Consider the following 21,900-nt stretch of genomic DNA (forward strand, 5'->3'; position numbering starts at 1 on the left):
AGCGATGCTTTTCTGATGAGTCGATCATGTGTACAATAGGTTGGCTCAAGCACCGAAAGGGGTGACGTATTCTCGTTTTAGTGTTACTCTATAGTACTTGGGCATGGATGGCCGACAGACAGAAGAATAGAGACGATAATTACCTTTCCCCCACTCTGTATCTCGCTCTCTACACTTGGCTTTTTTTCCTTCCTCTTGGCTGCAGTCCAGTTTACTCCATCAGTCACTGTAGCAGAGACAGTTCTGGCCTTGGTGGCAGCGCAAGTTGGCCCTGATGAACTACAGTCATCAAGTGCGGGCATGTAGATAACGAACTCCGCATAAGACACAATCACGTTTTCAACTTAGCATGCAAAGAATGGTCATCTATCAGCTTGACGATCATTGTCCTTGTTATTAGCCCGCGTCAAGACCAGGATACAAAATTCTGCTAAAGGACGCTCAGATTTGGGGACTTTTGTGTTTATTATTGTAGTTTTCAGTTTTGTAGAAGTGCACTGTATCATACTGAGAGCTGTTTCTCATACTTTCCACCTCTCGTGTAACCAGAACACTAGAAACACCTCTTTGTGTGATGCAGTGTGGGTCACTCTCACTGCACACCATCAACACATGAATAAAACAAAGCCAGTAAGCAAACGTTGTTGCAGATGTGCACTGTACCTAATGGCATATCCACCACGTTTGTGAACAATTCTCTGCTTCCAATAACCCTTTAAGTGCTCCGTCTCTTACATTATGTTTGATTTATGTCGTGCAACTTCTCTTCTGCACCAAAACGCCCTTGTTATGTAAATGCAAGTCCTGCTAGGGCAAGAACTGTCATCCAAAACACGAATCCCGCACCATTATTTTATGCAGTGAGTACACCTGAGCTACGTACAGTATTGTCACTGGAAATGTCATGTTATTACTGATGCAATAGAAAAGTGAAATCATTTCCCCAGGCTTTGTGCACAGTGTTAAATATTTGCATTCTGTAGAGCAGCATAAATGTCTGCACGTGAATGCATGTGTATGTGTGTGAGATGACATATTTAGTGTACGGGCGAGCTGATCAGTGTCCATGCAGAGGGCTTTGTCACAGCTGACCTATATTAGATGAAAGCAGCTGGATCAGGGGCCTGCAGGGACAGCAAAAGAGTTGTGTTCTAATTATCTCTGCAGCGAGCTTGCGACACATCACTCACACACTCTCACATGACTACACACACACACACACACACACAGACACACACACGCAAATCAATCAGCGGGAGCAGCTGCCGTTCTCCGCTGAGCAGATCCTTCAGCATTGACGAACCTGCAGCCCTTCGTGCCTCACAAAGCGTATCAAACCCATTTGATTTCACACAGTTGACACTTTGGCACAACTTCCCTGCACGTAACCACCATTACTGTAAATTCAGGGAATTTGCACGAGTGCGTCAAGTCATCTTTTCAGACCAGCTATAGTGTGTGTATTTGGGCCTCTGTTGCTATGGAGACCCAAACCCTCACTTGCAAAGGGTGTGTGTCAGCCATAACTAGTCGCAGAGAGAGGGACAAAAGCAGAGGGAGTTCATGCTATCTGCTAATACCAATAAGCTACGTGAAACACTACTGCATTAGGGGTTTATTTGTGATGTAAAGTCATACGTTTTACTACACTAAGACGGTAACTGAATGCAGCATGCACTCAATTAGCCCCTCTCCTCTCCCCTTTATTTCCATCACTAATGTTTTCCCCCACACTCTTGATTCATCATTTCCGATGATTACCCTCTTTTTTATGACTCCTGGGGAGGGGAGCTGCAGCCAGGCAGTCAAAAACGGGGCTTCTCCTACAGTACATTTTCAGACATCACCTGGGACCCATTTACAGGTCAGACTACATGGGGAGGGCTGCATTTACTGATACACTGTAGACACGAATCTGCTTGTGTGCAGCTTCACTGATCTGTCTTTTTTTTTTCTTTACAGACTGAGCAAAATATAAAAAGCTGGCTGTTTCCACCCAAAAAAACATGGCGCACCATTTCCTGATGAGCCTGTGGTAAGTAGCCTATATGCACGTGCACACAGGCGCTTAAGTGTCATCCTCGCAGCTAGTCGTCACCCCGCACATATAAATCCCCACTTCTGCCTTGCATGTCCTTGATATTCATCCCCTGGAGAAGCGTGCAAGTGAGCCCGGTGGGACCTCTCAAGGATTAGCCTGCAGTCAGTGAAGTAGCTCTAAGAAAGTGCATGCAACTTACTTCTTTAGTATCGTAGGTGTGAAGCAGCGCTGTTGTGCATGCTATTTTCAAGCTAATGTGAAACGGTGCACCAGATTACTCGAGTCATACTAAGTCAGAGGTCAAGGTTGACACAATGTTGACTTCACATTGTGGACACTAGATTGGCCGCAGCTGATGGAGATGGAAGAAAAGCATGTCAGACAAGTTGAAGCTGGCACGGGAGTAAATTGAAAAATAGCAGGCGGGGCCGACTGGCCTGAGGTTGTACTGCTATTCTTAGCCATACGTCTCCTCCTTTTTTCCTCATGTCCCCCCCACCCCTGTTACAAAAGCCTTTTGTGACGTGAAAGCACGCCAGTCTGGAGTGTGTAAGCAGCTCATGTGTTCTTTCATTCATTGAGGGTTCATTTACAGGACAACAACACAGCATACAACAACTTAAAGTAAAAAGTAGCAACATAAGCACAACACTACGGCTCACACAGACTTGCGGAAAAGACTGAGACGACTGTGATGTGCATGCCGTGCCAGTAGTGGGTGCTCACATTGTAACCAAACACTACACTGGGATGCTTGTCCTGCCTGAAGAAAGCTTTTGAATCCCCTTCATCAGCGTTTACCGTAAATGAACTCCTCTATGCAATTAACAGAAAAGGCTCCTACAGTTGTCAGGTGTCTGGTCTACAAAAGCAACCACCGGGCTGTTGCTCTTTAATTCCACAAGATGTCAGTAGTTGCATTTGAAGTGAGAGGTCAGCATCCAGCAGCTTGATCTACCTCTGCGTGCTCCTTAAAATGTTTGTTGGTATGAAACTCATGCATGTTACACTTGCTGTACTGTTGTTACAATCAGCGCTGTTAATGCTGGCCAAGCAGTTTGCGTTTTATGAATACTACAACATTGGTTCTGTTGCTGCTTTGTTGCGAAATATACTAGTTAATATATGACCATGTGGTAAAAGAGCGCCCCCTTTGTCTTTCTACTTTGTCATGCACTCCAAATCATGATTAAAGTTAGTTGTACACAGTCAAACCTCGGTTTTAAAATGCCCCAGTTTTCGTACGAGTCGGTTTTCCACAAATGTTGCCTCTGTTTTAGTGCACTGTCTTGGTTTTCGTACAATATTGCGCGTGACAAACGAGTCCATTTGCCCTGTACTGTATCGTTCCACAGAATGGAGTGCCCAACCAAAGCATCATACGTTGGTGACTCACTGTCCCTGCATTTTTTTTACCTGGAGAAAATTAATTGGATTTACATTATTTCTTATGGGAAAAATTACTTCGGTTTTCATACGTCTTGGTTTTCATCTGACCTTTTGGCATGACGTAATAACAAAACACGAGGTATAATGTATAAATTAAGTGAAGGCCCTGTCCTCTTTAGGCAGGTAAATAAAAACCCTGGCTATAATCAGGGCATTTATGGTATGTGATGTGGAAGGCGACCTTGCTGCATACAGTAGTGGGCTATCAAATGTACTGTACATTGTGCTGATTAAGCAAGGTAGCATAAATCTGGGGTGTCCAAACCTTTTCCACAAACGGCTGCATACAGAAAAATCAAAGGATACACACACAGGATATATTGTGATTTTTCATTCAGAAAAGTCTAAACAAAAGTATTTACATATATTTAAAGCCAAAGCTTTGTGTTATTAGCGTCAACATTTCAGCTTTTTTCTTTACATTGTGCCTCTTTGCTGTATTTTTTTCTATTTTTGCTGTTTTTTTTAGTGTTTAATTTTATTTCTACAACGTGCCGCGAGCCAATATTAAGTCACGGGCCACAGATGGCCCCCAGGCCACACTTGGACACCCCCTGGCATAAACGGTATATACTGTAGAGGTATTGCTGTTTTGACTGTGGCAGATTCACTTTCCCAGAGTGAACACAAAATAAACATTTTTACAGGCTCACACTTGGAGACCTTTTTTCAAGCTCGGCCCTTTTTATATCCACCGTCGTTACCACGGTGATCTATTTTCTTTTTTGTAAGCAAATCCTTGTGAGAACTCAGCCCATAATATATTCTGTTTAAAAAAAGCTATTTTTATCATGTGTGCGGACCACGGCATATTGCACGTGACGTTGCGGCGTGATTGAGTGAGATCACTTGCCCAGCCAATCGGTGCAAATAATCCTGAGGTCATTTTTTAAATCTTTATCCCATATCGCCCTGTGCCAAAGCAATTACATCCCTCTCCAAATTACTTAGCAAAAAAATCATTAGTTAAACTGCTGTTATTATTCCCCTTAACTGCTGCAAATGGGCCCTCAAACGGCCCCAAAATTGGCAAATCTCCTAATATGCGGCACCGTCTGGATCTAAGATGCTTAAATTAGTCTTGAATGATCCCATCGTTGAAAAAGAGAAACTACGTAACAGTGTATCAGTGTTTGTAAAGCTGCACATGTAGCTACCGTACATGCCTTCCGGTGTGTGGTTTCCCTTCATTTGGGTGTTGTTTGTTGGACACGACAGCTTTGATGAAGCAGTCGTACAATAAGTAAGCCTGCAGAAACACACATTATCAATTGTGTTTTGCAGCTTATCAGTTGTAGATAACAGAATTAGGTTGGAAATTGTTTTCTCCCTCTGTCGCCGTCCTGTGTGTGTTTTCTTGGTTCAAAATAACGGTCAAGTAGCCGGCAGTTGACACTGTAAAGTTGCGTGAATTTTACAGGTCACATCGTGCTGCTACTTAAATAAAAGCAATCTATTGTTGTCAAAAGCTCGAGTGCTACTTTTGCACTGCCTCTCGCACCGTTACAAAGGAGATAGCAGTGTAATAAATGTGCTTGGCTGCAACATGAGTTCAGCCTGCAGCAGAATTTATATTATATATTATTACTATTAATGCGTTTTGGAGAGCAAAACCCTCCTTGGGTACTTACTTTTTAAAAATGTGCTAAAATAACATTTTTACCTTCACGAGGGTTTGGGTTGCCATAATTTATAAGGTTCAACATTATACTGTGGAGTCTATGAAAAAGATAAAAAAAAACAATTCTTTCATAACATCACAGGCTTTGTGTAAATGTGAAGTTTTTCTTTGCTATCTATTGTTAAAATCTGAGAAAAACATAAATATAGGAGACTTGTGTCTTACGTGGTTTTCCCATATGAGGTTATTCTCAAGTCAGCTCGAGTTACGAATGTGAAAAGAACTCCTCCTAGAAGCTGTTGTTTGCTGAGTTTTTATGTCACCAGTTTGACAACTAGAAGTCGGCTTATACGTCACACCAACCATGAAGAGGAAAAAAAACACATATGAGTTGCACTGGACTATTTAGAAATGCACTCATTTAGAAATGTATTTCACCAAATTCAAGATCAAGAACAGATATTTCATCTGGAAAGGCAAGTGATTCCACTATACAGGAGCACACAGAACAGGCTACGTAGGTGTCTGGTAGGTTCATGTAACATCAACAGTTATTCAGCTATAATATAGCATCATGAACATGGTGGGTGAATTGGTTAAATGAACATAATAAGCCAGCATTTCCAACAAGCGATTTCACAGGTAAGCAAATTCACCAAGCTCCCAATCTCTCTTCCTGCTGCCCTTTCATAGTTAGAGAATATGACCTTGTATGACCTTCTAAATATGTTTTTTTTAACAGTATCAGACCACTCTAGACATGACATAACAGCCCGATAGTCACCTTTACACTTGTACTACCCAGTATAGTAGAAATAGCATCTTAGACATAAATAAGATAAGACAGACTCCCTCCAACGTTAGCATTTACATTGCACTTTTTATTTTTTTTACTAATAATAGACCATATCCAACCACAAAACAAACTTTTTGAAAAAACGCGTGAGTGAGACAGGGACAGGAGCAAGATCAATAGGCTGATCAGGAGAGCAAGCTCTGTCCTGGACGGTCCTCTGGACTCCGTGGAGGAAGTGGGGGAGAGAAGGATGTTGGCTAAGCTGACATCCATCATGGACAACACCTCTCACCCGCTACATGACACTGTGGGTTCCCTTAGCAGCTCCTTCAGCAGTAGACTGTTACACCCACGGTGTAAGAAGGAGAGGTTCCGCAGGTCCTTCATACCGACCGCTGTCAGGCTCTACAACACCTGCACCACCTGAACCATGTTGTAGTGCTTTACTTTACTGTTCTCTTTACTTGTCTTGCTTGCTTGCTGCTGTAACAAGTAAATTTCCCCGCTGTGGGATCAATAAAGTACATACAACAACATACAACAACGACTGTATAGAAGTTGTACCTGACTAAGTCGCAGGGCCAACAAAATTATGAAAAAAAATTGCAACTTACGTTCCGGGAAATACGATAATATTGAGCTGTTACTTTTTCTTGCTCCAGAAATGAGCATTCGACAATAATATTATGGAAATATGATAATATATAAGATGCTCCCTTGTTCAGTTACATCCTAGCTGACTTTTCTTAACTTCCTATACAGCGGAGGCCGTTAAGTAAAGTGAGGCGGGGCTCCCCGGGGAAGCGAGAGAAGACTTGGTGCAGCAGCTTGAGAAAAATAAATAAAAACTTTTTTTTCCGCCCTGCTAATGTTTCATGGGGGGGTAGTCACAAACTGTATTATGTTCTCTGAGGGGAGGCTCACTGTGCCACACTTTGAAAACCCCTCCTGTATAGCAATTAGCATGACATTGTTATTGTTAGCTAATATTTCCATGAGATAATTGACTCCTACATCTACGTAGACGTTACCAACTCCATGTATGCTCGGGTCCACCATCAAGTCTGTATTGTTTGCATAATCAAGAGACAAACACAAGCCAAACTTCGGCATCCGCCGCGGAGATAATGCACTTCTTATTCAAAGACGCCTCTGAACGTTTCCCAGAATCGTCCCAAAATGTCACGCCGATATATCAGTTTCACATGCTTGCAAAAAATACTCGTTTGGAGACACCGGTGATATTTCCTCTCTCCGACTGTCCATCCTTTCTCCTATCCATAATTCTTTTTCACAGCCCTTCTTTCTCGCTAACTCATGATGATTTATGGATATCTTTTATCAGTGTTGAAGTGAGAGCTCATCTTTTGTGAACTACTCGAGTCCCATCAGCATCGAGCGAGTGTGTAACAGGACGGGGAAAAAAAAGAAGTGCGGAGTGGGAAAAGAGGGAGGCGCTGACTGTCTCAGCCTTCATGTGCTTTAATCAAAGCCATCCATCACGTGCGGGTAATTAGACAGCGGCATGGCTCTCGTGACCACGGCCCATCACTTATAACGAACACACACTTGTGCGCACCTGCATGAGCACCCACCTTCAGTTTCTTCACAAATACAGAAGGAACCTTCCATCTCCCCCCATAGTGACCAGTCATAGCCAGTCAGTCAGGCCAATTAAATGCAGGATTAACACTGCAAGTCCAAGAGCTTTGCAAGCGCCCAGTTAAAATCAAATTAAAGACAAGCCTTATCGTGGGCGGCTTAAATTGTCCAACCTTCTATGACATATAAATCCCTGGCATTGTGCAATCCCTGCAAAATATAATTATATACATTACAAGACACTAGGAACACATCTTACATAGTATTGTGGTGCAATTCTACACCAATGACGAGCAAAACTGACCTAAAAGCAGATTTAGTGGACGTTGGTAGAGTAATTGGGTGATAATGCAAATGTAATATCAAGCAGTAGTGTTTTTATCAGGTAAATATTCCCTTGAAAGAGTAAATCTCTTACTTTTACGTGGTTACACGCACTGAATGGAACATGAACTATCAATATTTAGACAAGCTGTGTAGTGCAGTGATGCTTCAGGCAAGACGTCCTAAATGATACAGTATGTTGGTCAGACCCTCCTTCGCCGATGCGCGGCCTGACGCCTCCACACCAGCGAGAAATGAGTCCGCCAGTACGATTGTACGAAGAAAATTAGGCTAACCCTAACCTTTTCAATATTGTATTGCTGGATGTCAGCCAAACCGCAACAGTCAGGATCCGAAAAAAAAAAAAGCCAATTTTGAAACAAGTCATCTGCACATTGCAAAAAAAAGAAAAAAAAAGCATTCCTGTGAATTATAAGGCTGTCACTAATGACTCTTGCAATTAAATAGCAATTGAGGATGATATGTATTGCAACTACAGATTAGCACTAATCCCCCCAAGAAGTCTTTTTATATTATGCTAGCTCATAATCAACCAACAATGGTGCTCAGAGTGATCCTGTTTTAATGGGCTTTCTTATTTTACTGATGAGGGAATTGAGAGGGTCCATAAAGGATTTGGATAGAATAAAACTATACGAGATGTTGATGCTTCACTCAGTGAGGCGTCTGCTGACTAAGATCAGTTGTCCTTTTACCCTCCCTTTCGTCCTCACACATCTTTTGATCGATCACGAGCCAGCGGCGAGGGCGCAGTATGGAGATGTTCCGAGGGAAGGAAGTGAAAACTCCCCCGGATTTGTTTTTCTCCCCCATCTCTTGATTTGTCATTCCCGCAACACCATCTTGTGAACATTCACACGCAACAAGGGCCTGGAAAAAGAAAATTGCATCCCCCCCCGTGTGTTGTTATCGCCTCATCTGTTCTTCTGCTTGCAGTTCTTCTCGCTGCATTTCATTCTCAGCCATGACTCAGTTGTCAGCGCAGGTAATGAGAGGCTTTGAGCCCAAAAAGTATTAAAATTGAACAAATAGCTGGTAAAAACGGTCGGAAACTGAGCGTGTGTGCGCTGTTTGGGGATCATGTGCATGCGACCGTGTGTGTGTTCTGTGTCCATGGGGAAATGAGGGCAGTTGAACATTTGAGCCACTCGCAGCCTCTCGCCCCCACAGTGACCCGCCCTGCCACTCACAGCTGAAATAACATGCTTGCCACACACACACGCACACACACACACACACACACACACACAAATGATTGGTGCCTTTTGTGTCCCCTTGTATAAATGCACAATAAAATTAACTGTGAAAATGTAAAATATTAATTTAAACTACCTTGAACACTGGAAAAATAGCATTTGCTGTCTGTCCCCGGTTCCTAAAATGAGACTTTATCATGAAATACAATCATTTAAATTATTTTTTACATATTTGTGTTAGTACTTATCCCAACTGTACTTTAAGTTGATTTATGTTACAAAAACAAAACACAATTTAGTTAAAATTGACACTTTAGTCGTGTCCCTGGGTTTTCTCTCGGTCCTGTTACCCTAACGCACACATGACAAATTTACAATACAGTCGTCCCTGTAAATTTCATGGCTTCACTCTAGTACGTTTTTTTTCCAAATGAATAAATTACTGCTGTTTCGTGGGTTGACTACGTCGTAATATCAGTAAAAAAAAATGCATATTTAAGTAAATTTCACGTATTCTTGGCCTAAATTAAGCATTTTCAAGCATAAAAGTGGCTAAATGAACGAAAATAGGCATTCAGAAGGCCCATCCAGAGACGTAATATATACGTAGTAATTACACCAGTCACTAGGTGTCAGTAATGTTACATTGATGAGACAATGGCCACCAAGTATGCTGTCCAGAAAAACGTGTGACTCTATGTTATATTTATGTGTAATATTTCTTATTTTGTGTTACTGTGTCTACTCTATTGGGTAATATGAGTGTAAACGTGACCATTGGGTCTCTATAACCAGAATGAAAGTACATGGAGTCTGTATAGCAGTTCCCATACCTCTTTAAAAAGTGAAAGATATCTTCTTCCAGTATGTTTCCATGAGCTGTATGTAAGTGTTGCGCAACTCTGGTTGTGCTATGTGAGTGTGTCTGTCAAGAAGGCCTGTTATGAGCTATTAGACTGACTCTATAGGTGTAATAGTAATTATAATTACCGGTAACATAGATACTATTTGGCTATCTTTCATGTATTTGCTGTTTCTATGTTAAAAACTCTCATTCCTGTTACTTTCAAATACTGTTACTTAAATAAGTTTATCTTGGAAAGGAAACAGATTTAGAGTTGGAAAAACAACAGAAATTGAAGTGAACAAGCAAATGGCACAGATTCAGTGGAACTGCCCTTATATATTTGCGGGAAAAACTATGAAATTATGTTTTAAAAATGTTTTTTACAAACTGTAATTAAAGCCTCACCTCTATGAAACACTCTCTGCAGCTGAGTAAATAAATGGCCATGGCCACTCTTTGAAGAAGTATTGTGTTTTTCCACAAAAACTTCATTTTTAATCAAAATAGTTAAGGCATAAAAGTAGTTAAAACAGTTACAGATTCCTATTAAAGGTTCTATAAGGGATTTAGTACAGTAGAATGCTAACTAACAGCGTCGTCTTTTATGAGTGACATTTTCACACTGGTAAATGACACCCCGCCTCAATGAGTGACACATCTCTGACAGCACAGCTACGATATGACGTGACGTGGAGGCGGTCTATGAATGGACCGGGCTTGCAAATGTCATGTTGGAGGCATGGTTGCCATAGGGAGAGCCACCTATAGCAGCCAGGCGGCTTTGAGTGGAAGCAGAGGGATGCAAATAACCTTCATCGGGTTAAACGCATTTGGATATATTCTTAGCAAGAGCACGACACCTCAGAGTAATGTGATGGGTTTTTTTATCATTTTGTCATACGACAACTAATATGCCACAGAGTAAGCAATATTGCACGAATTATCATATAAATTAGGTTCTCTAGAGATGAGCCTTCAAGCTCCCAGATAGACAATTGTCAGTGTTGCTGCTATAGCAACGACGATGCCAACCAAGAACCTTTCACACACATAGCTTATCCTTCCTATATGTATTTATAGAACAAGGTATTAGTAGTTGGAGATATGCCACACCAAAGACCTCTTGATTATTATAATGCTTCCCGTTTTTAATACAATTCCTTTCTCTAAAAGTAGTGAAAGAAAGAAGTTCATTCTCCCTTATTTATCCCTATTTTACATTATTTCCCTTTTGCACCACGAGCAAACTTTCTCTTCATAGAGTGGTCCCCATTCCACCCGTCTTCTGTCCTTATCTGCATTCCCCCGACTGTGCTGAGACACTCCAAAGCTCTTCTTCCCTCATTAACTCCTTTTCATGTGGCTGCAGATGACAATAACTGGTTAGGAAACAGCAGAGAATGGGATCAATAGGATACAAGGATTATCCCCGGCTCACACCCGCCATCACCACACCCATCCAGCGTGTGTTGCAGCTCCACATCCTCCCAGCCACTTCCTGTCCTCGTCTCACCCAAACCAATTTCACTTGGCCTTTCTTTTCCCGATCTTTTGTTTCATAATTGATTCCGGGTTCTTTATTTTAACCTCCATTATTCATTAACTTTATGCGCTTGAGCTTCCCTAAAATCCTTTCTCACGGAGATAAGAGTGCGAGTGAGTTTGTGAATGTTGTGGCCCGATCAAGAGCGGAGGTGACATTACTGACGCATGCTTGCACATACCTAGACCTGTGAAATGATAGCGACGTTTGATTAGAGGCTGTGACAAATGTGATGTAATCTCGTCATGAAACCATGACCCAAAAGATGAAGGAAAATGACGCAGAGGGAGAATGAAGATTGACATTTCTGGTGCTAAATGTGGCTGATAATTCATGTGCATTTAGCAGTAGCATTTAAGCTTTTCTTCTGTACTGTTGTCCGTTGTTTATCGCGGTTAACTGGTTCCAGACCCGACCGCGATAAGTGAATTAGGATTCAATATTAATAAGTGGTATATTTTCATAGCTAAGCGCATAGAAAACCTGTTCATGACTTCCTAAATATGTTTTTTATCATTATTAGTAGACACGCAGACATGAAACAACACCCCTATAGTTACCACCTTCCTTGTTTACACCAAATTGCTAATGCACAGGCTACGGGATCACTGCAGCGTCACAAGAGACGGCCGCCGCTAGCGTAGCAAGATATCGAGCTAACTAGTTAGCCTCTTGAATTGACTTATTGTAAGCTTAAGAAAATGCTTCAAACGGAGTGGGGGAGGACAAAGTAAGAAACCAAAAACTTACCACTTCCACACGGAATGGGAGGAAAACTTTTTTTTCCACTCTCATGCCATGGCTGACTACATGCAGTGTCAAGGTAATCTAATTTAATGTCACATCTCATCAATGTACCATTACTGACGCCTAGTAGCCAGAATACTGCATATAACTTGTCTTTCAATGTTTTTGACTAATAATAGTCCATACTAAACCACAAAACAGCAATCGATAGAGCGTTCGAACCGCGATGTAGCGAGTGACGACTGTAGACTACTGGATTACCGGTGCTCCTGTGGATGGTAATAAGGTCCTTTAAAAAGTGATTGCTAACTGCCAAAGAGATGTCAAAAAGAGCGAAAACTGCCATTTTCAGTGGAATTTAACTTGGGTGAATGAGAAAGTTGTTCCTTGGCCCCTCAAATTGAGTCATCTTTTTTCATCATTCTCCTTACACACAACCAAAAAGATTACCTCCTTTTCCTCGCACTGTTCTCTGATCTGTTCACGGTTCTCTTTGTTCATCCATCTCTACATTACACTCGCCATCTGTTTTCCCCCTGTTTCATTTTGTCCTGAAGTCACTCCTTCCGATGTTCTGTCTCTGTCTCTCCCTTCCTGTCTCTGTCCAGGTCCGCTCCATCTTACCCCTCCGGATAGCACTCTCAGGTTTCGGCTGTAACTGCTTTAGTGCAAAGAATAATGGATTGTAATTCACTACCAGCTTCTATCTGCTTGACGGGAAGCCCACTCATGTTTAAGTTGGGGTAATGTAAACTGTGTGTTTGGACCTCATGTGATAAATCATCAAGCGTCCACCAAAACCAAAATATAACCATACATGCATATTTTTTCAGTCTGGAAAACAGGAAGTGACACATCCACCTGATACTGCTCATCCTCATCGTCACAGCTTCAAGGCTCCCATCTCCCACAGTATGAATAATAGAGGGATCCCATATGTGTTAGCCTGTGAAACTAGATCACCAACTGTGGGCCCGAGGAAGCTCTTGGTAGGTCGAGGGGTGCCCCAGGGGCCTTCTGGGTGTCATGGGTGTAGGCTGAGCAGACTGTGCACACCTTTGGGGGGCTTCTACACACATGCTATTGAGACTACACTGATTTAAATACACATACAATTTTTAAAATGAGTTGATGGCTTGTGTCCAAGATATAGTAAAATTCACATTAGGGTTTGATCGGTATTTGACGACTTTACCTTGAAAATCAACTCTCAATTAAACAATGAATTTTGCGTTTAATTATTATTTTTAACAAGATGAAAGAATTGCTTTCTGAGTGTTATGTACTCCTGTTTCGAAGCCAGCGTCCTTTTACGGAGAATAAGCAGTACGTTCGTCATGTTCTAGTTGAGACTGAATCAATAGCGCCTCTGCTGGTTGTTGCCAAGTAGTGCACTCCATTTTCCCTCACAAATGCGTTTTACACCAGTGATCATTTACATTTCTTTTAAATTTCCAAATCCGCCTGTACTCATGACTTAGCCGGTCCTTTTTTGCATGCCTAATTGAGCACATCCTCAACAAGTGCAAGTAGCCTTTAAGGCATATGTATTTCAAAGCCAAATAGCGTGCATCAGATATTTCAAACCCTGTTCTTCCAAAGGCCTGCGCTTTAGAACCCAAATGCAGCCCCTCCTATTTAAATGAATGTTGATGTCTGCCTCCCTGAGTCATATCAGTGTGCTGCAATCATAAAAATTGCAGAATACATCAAATTAATGTTTCTCAAACCGCTGCAGCAGCAATAGGAAGGTGCAACAATAGTTGCTTGGCAATCATTCAGACCCTTCTCATAAGCACGATGAATAGATCCGCACTTATCCATCATAGATCAACACTTGAAGGATTCCACTCAAGGAAGTGCCTCAAGCTACCACAGGTCAACCAGCAAGCACACAACCTTCTACCTTCCCCGTCCATTCCACCGCTTCACTGTCCTGTTTCTCCCCCCTCGATCTAAAGCCTATGATTTGTTTTCTTTTCCATCATTTAGTGGATTTACCAGGACGCGCCGCTGCCGTCACGGCGCTGCCGGGCCTTTCCCCCTACGTTAGCGCCAAGGTTGCAGGAGAGCTGCTTTGTTTGTCGAGATGCGCTCGGCAATTCAATTTCACAGCCTCGTCTCACAGGAGAGCCGCACAGGCATCAGGATTTGAGGGGACAGTAATTGAAAGGCACTGAGGCTCATCCGGTGTCCTCTTTTTTTTTGTATACCACTTGTATTCATAAAAGCATTTGTGTTTGCACTGGCATTATTGTTGTTGGAAAGTACTTCCAGTCACCTATTGTAGCTAACCATGAACTCTACTGACATTCTGCTCTTTGTACTTTTTCCAACCGGTTGAAGATAATCCTGATATCGATACTGAAAATGGGCGCATGGTGCACACGTATCCGTTTATTAATTGAGTAACAATCTCGTGTTTCGGGTTAATCTCTTCATTGTATCACTTGAATTGTAACAAGGTCTAAATGCATGTTTTTGCTGTGTTTCTGGCCAGATGAGGGAAGCATGAGTGGGAGTCAGACTGCATTATTCAGAGGGAATGGGAGATTATGCGCCATCTGCGTCCAACTCCCAATGGACCTGTCAGAATTGATCCGCAACCCTTGACCTTTTCGCATCCTTGCCGTGTTTTCCAACCATCCTGTGGTCAAAACGCAAACAGGACAAAAACAAAATCTTTTTCAGTTTGTTTACTCTGAATTCAAAAAGGTTGAGGCCTTGAATGTCTGGTGATTTGGGATATTTTAATAGGTCACATGATCAAAGTTGACTGGCGCTCATTTGGTTTATTCTGGCTTCCCACGAGACAAACAGGTTGTCATATTTCATTTCATGTAGGTCGGAGCTTTTAAAAGAATGAAGCGGGCCTCCAGAAGACTTCAGAGGAGGCACAGTAGCCTAAGAAAACGAAAGAAAAACATCTTCCAAACTTCAGTTCCGTCAAAGGCAAAATGAATTGAGTTTTAGTTACTGAAGTGAGCGAAAACACTATAAAATACAGAAAATCAGCAAAATAGAGGACACCATAACCATATGTTATGTTTCACTATGCTCACAAGGAGCGGCACGACACACGAAATGTAAAGTAGCAAAATAACGAAGAAAGGCTACAAAGCACAGCGAGGTCTAACGTAAAACTCACCATGGAAGGTGGAAAACATGGACACACACAAAAAGAAACCAAAAGAAAGAAAGTGCATCGAGCAAGAGTCCACGGGACTACACAAGTCCCAAGCACAAACATTCAACATACTGTAGGCAAATGAACTGGCAATTAGCTGAACGCTAACTCTAAATAGAACCCTAATTACCAATACCAAAAACAAGTGCACTCCGAGCTCCCTCAAACAGCCGTAAAGGTGAATCATACAGGAAACAAAAATAACAAGATAAAAACACTGCTTGTCGTTGCTGTATACAGTATACAGGCAATACGAAAACGTCACCGACTCACCGCCGCCTCGTCGCCGTCACATGACCAGAAGTGAGCTTTGACGACAAACCAACATAATATCTGAATATTTAGACGGACATGACTCACCCCAGTCGATATTCTCCTCACATTTTGTTGTCTTATACGTAATGACTCGCAGAAGTAATTCCACTTCTCGTACGTCTTGAAAAGCCGAAGATGACGGACTTATGTGCATGCGTTCTTTCTTTCCGTCACGTGGTTCGACCTGCACGTTTGTTCACGGTACAGTATGGATGTAACTTTTATTCAACTCACCAAAAAAAAAAAAATCTCAGGAATGCTTTACAGTACCGATCTAGAGTTGACAACAGAAATACAAACTTCCATCTAAGCTACTGACCCTAGACAACCAGCTGCCAGGCCATCTACACAATAAGAAGAGCACTATAGTTAGATACAACTTCAGTGAGCATGAATCTGTACCAAAGAACTTAGAATTATTCTTCTCCTCCTGCGACTTTTGTGCATTTTCTTCGGGCAAACTTAGTAGAATTCAGACTTTTACAACCTTGACCTGAGAGGTTCCACTGTATCTTCGTCAAAGTGGCCCCAGCCTTGACATGGGAAAAGTCGAACGCCTCTGTGGAAGCAAACAAGCTGCATGATGAGCTTGAACTAAACGGCTAAATCTCACTGTCATCAGGGTTGGAATACTTGAATGCAAACTACAACATGAAAGGCCAGGATCTCACGCGTCAAAGAGCCGCCAGGCTACAGACACGAAGCTTGCCTCTGATCAGACTCCTCCACCCCACTTTCTTGCTCATCCTCAGCTTTGGTTTTCGTACTGAATCACAGTTTTACTGTCTTGCCACAGCTGGCGCAGCAGATAAGGCTGTTAATGGTTAGCATTGATGCGATGAGTCCAAATGGTTCCGCTATAATAGCACCCTTGGAGTTGAGTGAGGTCACACTCACAGATGCTTACCCTCTCATACACCAAGCGCCAATGAGAAGTAAAAACATTCTATCTAATAAGACTACTGTGTCCGTAAGAGGATCTGCTTGATATACTAGGTCAAACTAATGCGTTGCAGATCCTGCCTGATTGTGGTTAATTAGATGATGGGAAGTGTGCGATGACAAGCTGCTTAGTCTGATTAGACAGATCAGCTTCCTGTGACAAGCAGAACTTAACAGTGCACGCTAAGCTTGACGCCAAGCTCTAGGAGCATCACAATGTTCTTCCCTACCAGCTTGATAGTTGCTGTCTCCTCTTGCACAAATCAACCAAAATCGTGTGGTTTATTTACAGCAAGCAATACAATAGCAATTGTTTCATCCCCACTGCTCAACCCAATGAAATGTCCACTGTGTTACATGGTTGAATTGGTCCAAGTGTCCACAAGTCATCATTTTTTCATGACTGTATTTGGCATTTTTAGCGTCCAATCTAAATTGTGGTCAAAATGCTTTGGAATACATGCTAGCATACATGTAATACAGATATCCTAAAGGTTTTGTGATCATTTGATACATTTTCAATGGCTTATGGGCGATTAAATGCAAAGTGTTGCCGTTCCCCTGCAAAGACCTGCCGATGTGCTTATATTTTGTGGCAAGTTGGCTAAACATCTCAAAGTTACAGTAGGTATTTTTATTGGTGTTTGTTAGACTGCATTGAGTGAGAATTTTCAATCTGACTTCAATCTGACTTATGGGTTCAAACTTTGGGGTTTAATTGGTCTGTATTTGTCAGAAAAATACACCGGGGGTGTATTTTTCATGACTGTATTTCACGATCGTTAAAAAAAAATGTGAATAAGTACGATTTAAGAACATATTTGATCTTAAACGCCGACAGCCAGTGAGCTCAAAAGACGCTACATTATTATAATGCAAAATTTCCTGAACAAGAGAGTCACTTTGTCTTTTAGACCAACTGTTTCTCAAGTTTAAAGCAACCTACAGTGGAACTCAGGCAAATTCAGTGTGCCATAACCTCATTGCTTCTAAGTGCCACTTGCTGCTCTTTGACAATATTTGCATATCCCAGTCATTAATTATTGAATGAGTACGAGAAGTATTTGACGGGTTTCGGCAATGTCCTTGCCAAGCGTGCTACCACAGTAAAGCACATCACTTTGTGTGCTGTGCTGACATCCCTGCAAAGTAGAGTAAGCGCTGCAAAGAGGAATACAAGCAGTTCTCCTGTCATTTTCTACTCAACAGTGCAGGCGAGGCTGACATTCTTGCTTTTCAGAACAACAAAAGAACCACCGCTCTGCTTGTACAAGGGTCAGCTGGATGTATCCAGTTCGTTTGCAAACTAGATGTGAATCCTTCACTATCCATTTTGTTCATCTTACATAATCCCGCTCGCGTCACTCCCTCCCCATATCCGAAATAATAGCAGTGTGTAGTGTTTCCAACGTGAATCTTTGGTGCTCACTTTGTCACACATAAAATCCACTTTCTTATACAAAAGAACATGTAAATGATTGTGAGAACTTAGCTGGACGCTCTCTGCGGGGATGCTTTCTAAGCGGGAGCCGTCTCGCTCGTCTGTTTACCGCGGAGCAGCTTTTCGGTCACACTCTCAACTCACCAGAGACACAAAAGTCCTCAAAAAGTTTTGCAAAGATTGTCCCTCCGAGTCTGTTTTTCTCTGATTATGGATGTATCTCTGAGGGCTCAGCTGTCTGCAGTGAATGGTGACGGACATCCTCTCCAGCTCAGTGACACAAGTGTATATGCAGATTGTTGTGTGGCTTAAAAATAATAATAAGTCCCATTGCACACATCACATCTCGCACAGAGATAAAAAAGAAACTGTTGATGAAAGGCGAGCCTGATGGACCCCACCCCCTAAAAAATGGAAATGCACTCTCTTGTCATCCACTTTAGCAATTTTACTGTTGGAAACACACTAATCATGCTTCCATTGTTTTCCATTACTGTGAGTCAGACAGGTAATCAAGTGTTAGAGTGTTTCCATGAGCTCTCTTCTCGTTAGCTCTCATTTGCATTTCTCCTCCACGCCACCACTTCCGTGATCGGAACTGCAGGATTTGAAATTAGCTCAGTGAGAAGACTTTTTTAATAGTGCAGCCATTATCACTACTATTATTTATAGAATATGTTATGTATTCCCCAAAAAGAAACTTTCAGTCTAGTTCAATAATTCATGGCTTTAAACAGGTGACTTGTGACCATTTTGTGTTTGATTGACAGCTTGCATGGAGGTTTTCTAAAGAGAAGATAGATCATTTTGAGCACATAACCAGCCCAAGGAAATTGCTCTACGGTGTTTTTTGGGACATAAAATATCCCTACAATAATCCCTCGTCACTTCATGCTTTGAATTTTTCACTGCTTCACTCCATCACAGTTTTTCAAAAATATATTATGTAAAAATTAATAATTCATGGTTGAATACGGCCTATTATTAGGTTTTTTTGAATGCATATTTGAGCGAGTTTTACATATTTTTGCCGACGATGTATTCAAAGACGTTGCAATGACAAGTAGTATTCTGCACTGGTCACGAGGTGTCAGTAATGTCACAGTAACAGGCTTTACTGCTGGTTTGAATTGTCTCACAACAGGCACAATAATCCCTAATAAAAGCACGGGCTGCTGTTGTAACTGTTGCCGTAACCCACACCAAGCTAAAACTCAACTCTGAACCCCCGGCGTCACATGCTGTACTCCCCTCACTCAGCTACCCTCGCATGGAACACATTTAAAGCAGCACACACGTCTCAGGTGGTTTCTTTTCTCCTATCATGCCTGCTACATTTGGTAAAACGAGCGTGAAGGTGACTACAGGCATGTTATTTTATGTCCAGAGGGCTGTAATAATGTTACAAAGCATAACCGTCATACACAGGTTTTCTATGCTGTAAGTATGAAAATATTCAATTTATCAAGAAGGAATCCTGTAATTCCTTTTCTGTGCCGCGAGGTATATTAAAGCCTATCCCAGCTGGGCGAGAAGCAGGGTACACTTTGGACTGGGTCGACAGCCAACTGCAGGGCACGTGTAGACAAACAACCGTTCACACTCACATTCAAACCAATGGACAATTTAGAGTCTCCAATTAACCTGCGTGTTTTTGGAATGTGGGAAGAAGGCGGAGTATCCAGAGAAAACCCACACACTCATGGGGAGAACATGCAAACTCCACACCCAGATGTCCAACGGAGATGTGAACCCAGAGCTTCCACATCTCCTGGCTGTGTGGTCAACATGCGAACTACCGGCCCAACCAATACGGAATCCTACTTGGTGGAAATTCACTCAAGGAAATAACTTCAAGCAATCAACCACAATAAACAACTGGATATCAATTCTTAAATTTCCACAAATATGTGATTCAGTGGACTCAAAAATAAAATGTCTATACAGTATTTCTAAGGAAGAAGCACACCCATTAACAACAAGTATGTAATATGACTGAGCACAAGCAGGGGCAGTAAACAGACTTAGGCTAGCCACAAGTGGGAAGGATACAAGGGTAGGCTGAGAGCTGATTGGATGAAACACAAGAAGCAGGACAGTGTCGAAGCGAATTAGAGAGAGATGAGGATGTGAAACAGATCAAATAAACAAAGAAATATCTCAAATACATCAATCAACACAAAATAATAGGGTGCATGTGAGAATGTGCCCAACAGTGTTTGAGCAGGAGGACGTGATTGTGAGAGCATGTGTAGACCTTTCAGCAACGAGGAGGCGATGATGCAGTTGCAACGGAACGTATAGGTTTCAACAATGGTATGATAAACGAGGTCCTGTTGCCGCACTGATTAATGAAGTCTTTATTCTCCCCTGCCCACCCTCCCTATTTTCATCCTCACTCTGGTCTACGCTCACTGTTTTGCCTGGTTAGATTGCATCGATTTTTGTACTTCATAATGAGGACGAGCACAATAGCGGAGTACTTTTTCCCCCTACTTTCTGTCCTCAGCAATACTTATTCTTTTGTCTGGGGCTTCAGTGATTGTCTCCTGAATGTCACCAGCTTTTTTTTTTTTTTTTTATCTCTCCCTCCCTCATTTTCTGCAGGCAGTTCTCATTGATTCTGAATGTTGACTGGAATGAATGAGGGGACCTTTCCATTTATTGCGCTACTGACTTTTCTTTGTGTGCTGTTTCAAGGTGTATCAACCAAATACCAATTTATTGATTTCATGTGTCCTGTATGGGTCGGATTTTGCCTTACCTCGATACAGAAGCCGCTACTTTGGGGTGTCTTTTTTGAAAGAGTAGTGTTGTAATGCGACATGGCACTGAGAATATCCCATTAGATAGTATCTATTGCAGAAATGAAATTACAGTTAATTCAATTTGGATAATATTAGCCTAATAAAAGAACGGAATTGTGTGTGCAGCGTGCCGTGCTGACTATGAATTGAGCAAATATAATTCTACATCCATGTGGCATATAGCTGCAACCGCTGAATGGGCAATGAGCCCGGCATTCAATTATAGAATTCCATGTTCTCGTCTACAACAAAAGGAGATAACAGTGGGAGGACGTTAATCATAACAGTACCTTGAAAAATCTGGTGTGACCTCCTGCATGTCAACTCACAGCTCAGCGAGCTGCCTTGTTAGACTCTCTGTAGCGAGTAAAAAATATGTGGAGGGGGTTAAGCGTGCGCTAAGCTGCACAGTCTCCCTGCTTGTCACCTGTAACATATTGCACAGCTGTGGCCCTGCTACCACGAGTGACCTCCCTGCACAACTCAATTCTCACCCTTTTGTGTGGTTCTGGAGGTTTGTTTACAGTAAGATTACTGCATGTACACAACCCGTTTGTATAATGCATCTTGTGGGAAAGGAGACATCAGCTTTATCTTTAATTGCTTGTTGGCTGGTTGTATTTTGAAATGGGGACAAAATGCAGTGCACCACTCGGCTGTGACCAGCAGAGGTGCTGTTGATTCTTTCTCAACAAGTTTGCGATCTAAAGAATATAAAATGACATCAGCTATAGGACGTCGAGCTAGAGCCATACAACACCCCCAGGGAACACTATTCTTCTCCTGGCATTGAAACAGGAGTGTAGAACATTCAGAGGGGGAAAAAAACAAGTAACAATTCAAGTAAGAAATTCACTCAAATGCCCATCGCTAGTTCTTTTCAGCATTAGTCCATAGATATTTGAGCGTTGCGTTCATGTTGCAAATTTGCTTGTGCAACATTTAAAGGTCCCATATTATTCTATTTTTCAACAAAATAAAGTCTCAAAGGTCCCACAATATTGTGTTCGAAGTGTGCTGC

The 21,900-nt window shown here is 42.0% G+C and overlaps 2 protein-coding genes across 3 annotated transcripts in view; one reads left to right on the forward strand and one right to left on the reverse strand.

Moving 5' to 3' along the window:
- Positions 1-21,900, forward strand: part of dlgap3 (discs, large (Drosophila) homolog-associated protein 3) — a 93,716-nt gene that overhangs the window by 43,949 nt on the left and 27,867 nt on the right. For both annotated transcript variants that reach the window (XM_054763726.1, XM_054763727.1), the window contains exon 2: positions 1,963-2,035. The gene's annotated coding sequence lies outside the window, so the exon portion shown is untranslated. The remainder of the gene's footprint in view (positions 1-1,962; positions 2,036-21,900) is intronic.
- LOC129173127 (tissue alpha-L-fucosidase-like) overlaps positions 1-21,900 on the reverse strand; it is a 68,219-nt gene that overhangs the window by 16,483 nt on the left and 29,836 nt on the right. The window lies entirely within an intron of this gene.

Source organism: Dunckerocampus dactyliophorus, chromosome 20 (genome assembly GCF_027744805.1).
Source record: "Dunckerocampus dactyliophorus isolate RoL2022-P2 chromosome 20, RoL_Ddac_1.1, whole genome shotgun sequence".
NCBI lineage: Eukaryota > Metazoa > Chordata > Actinopteri > Syngnathiformes > Syngnathidae > Dunckerocampus > Dunckerocampus dactyliophorus.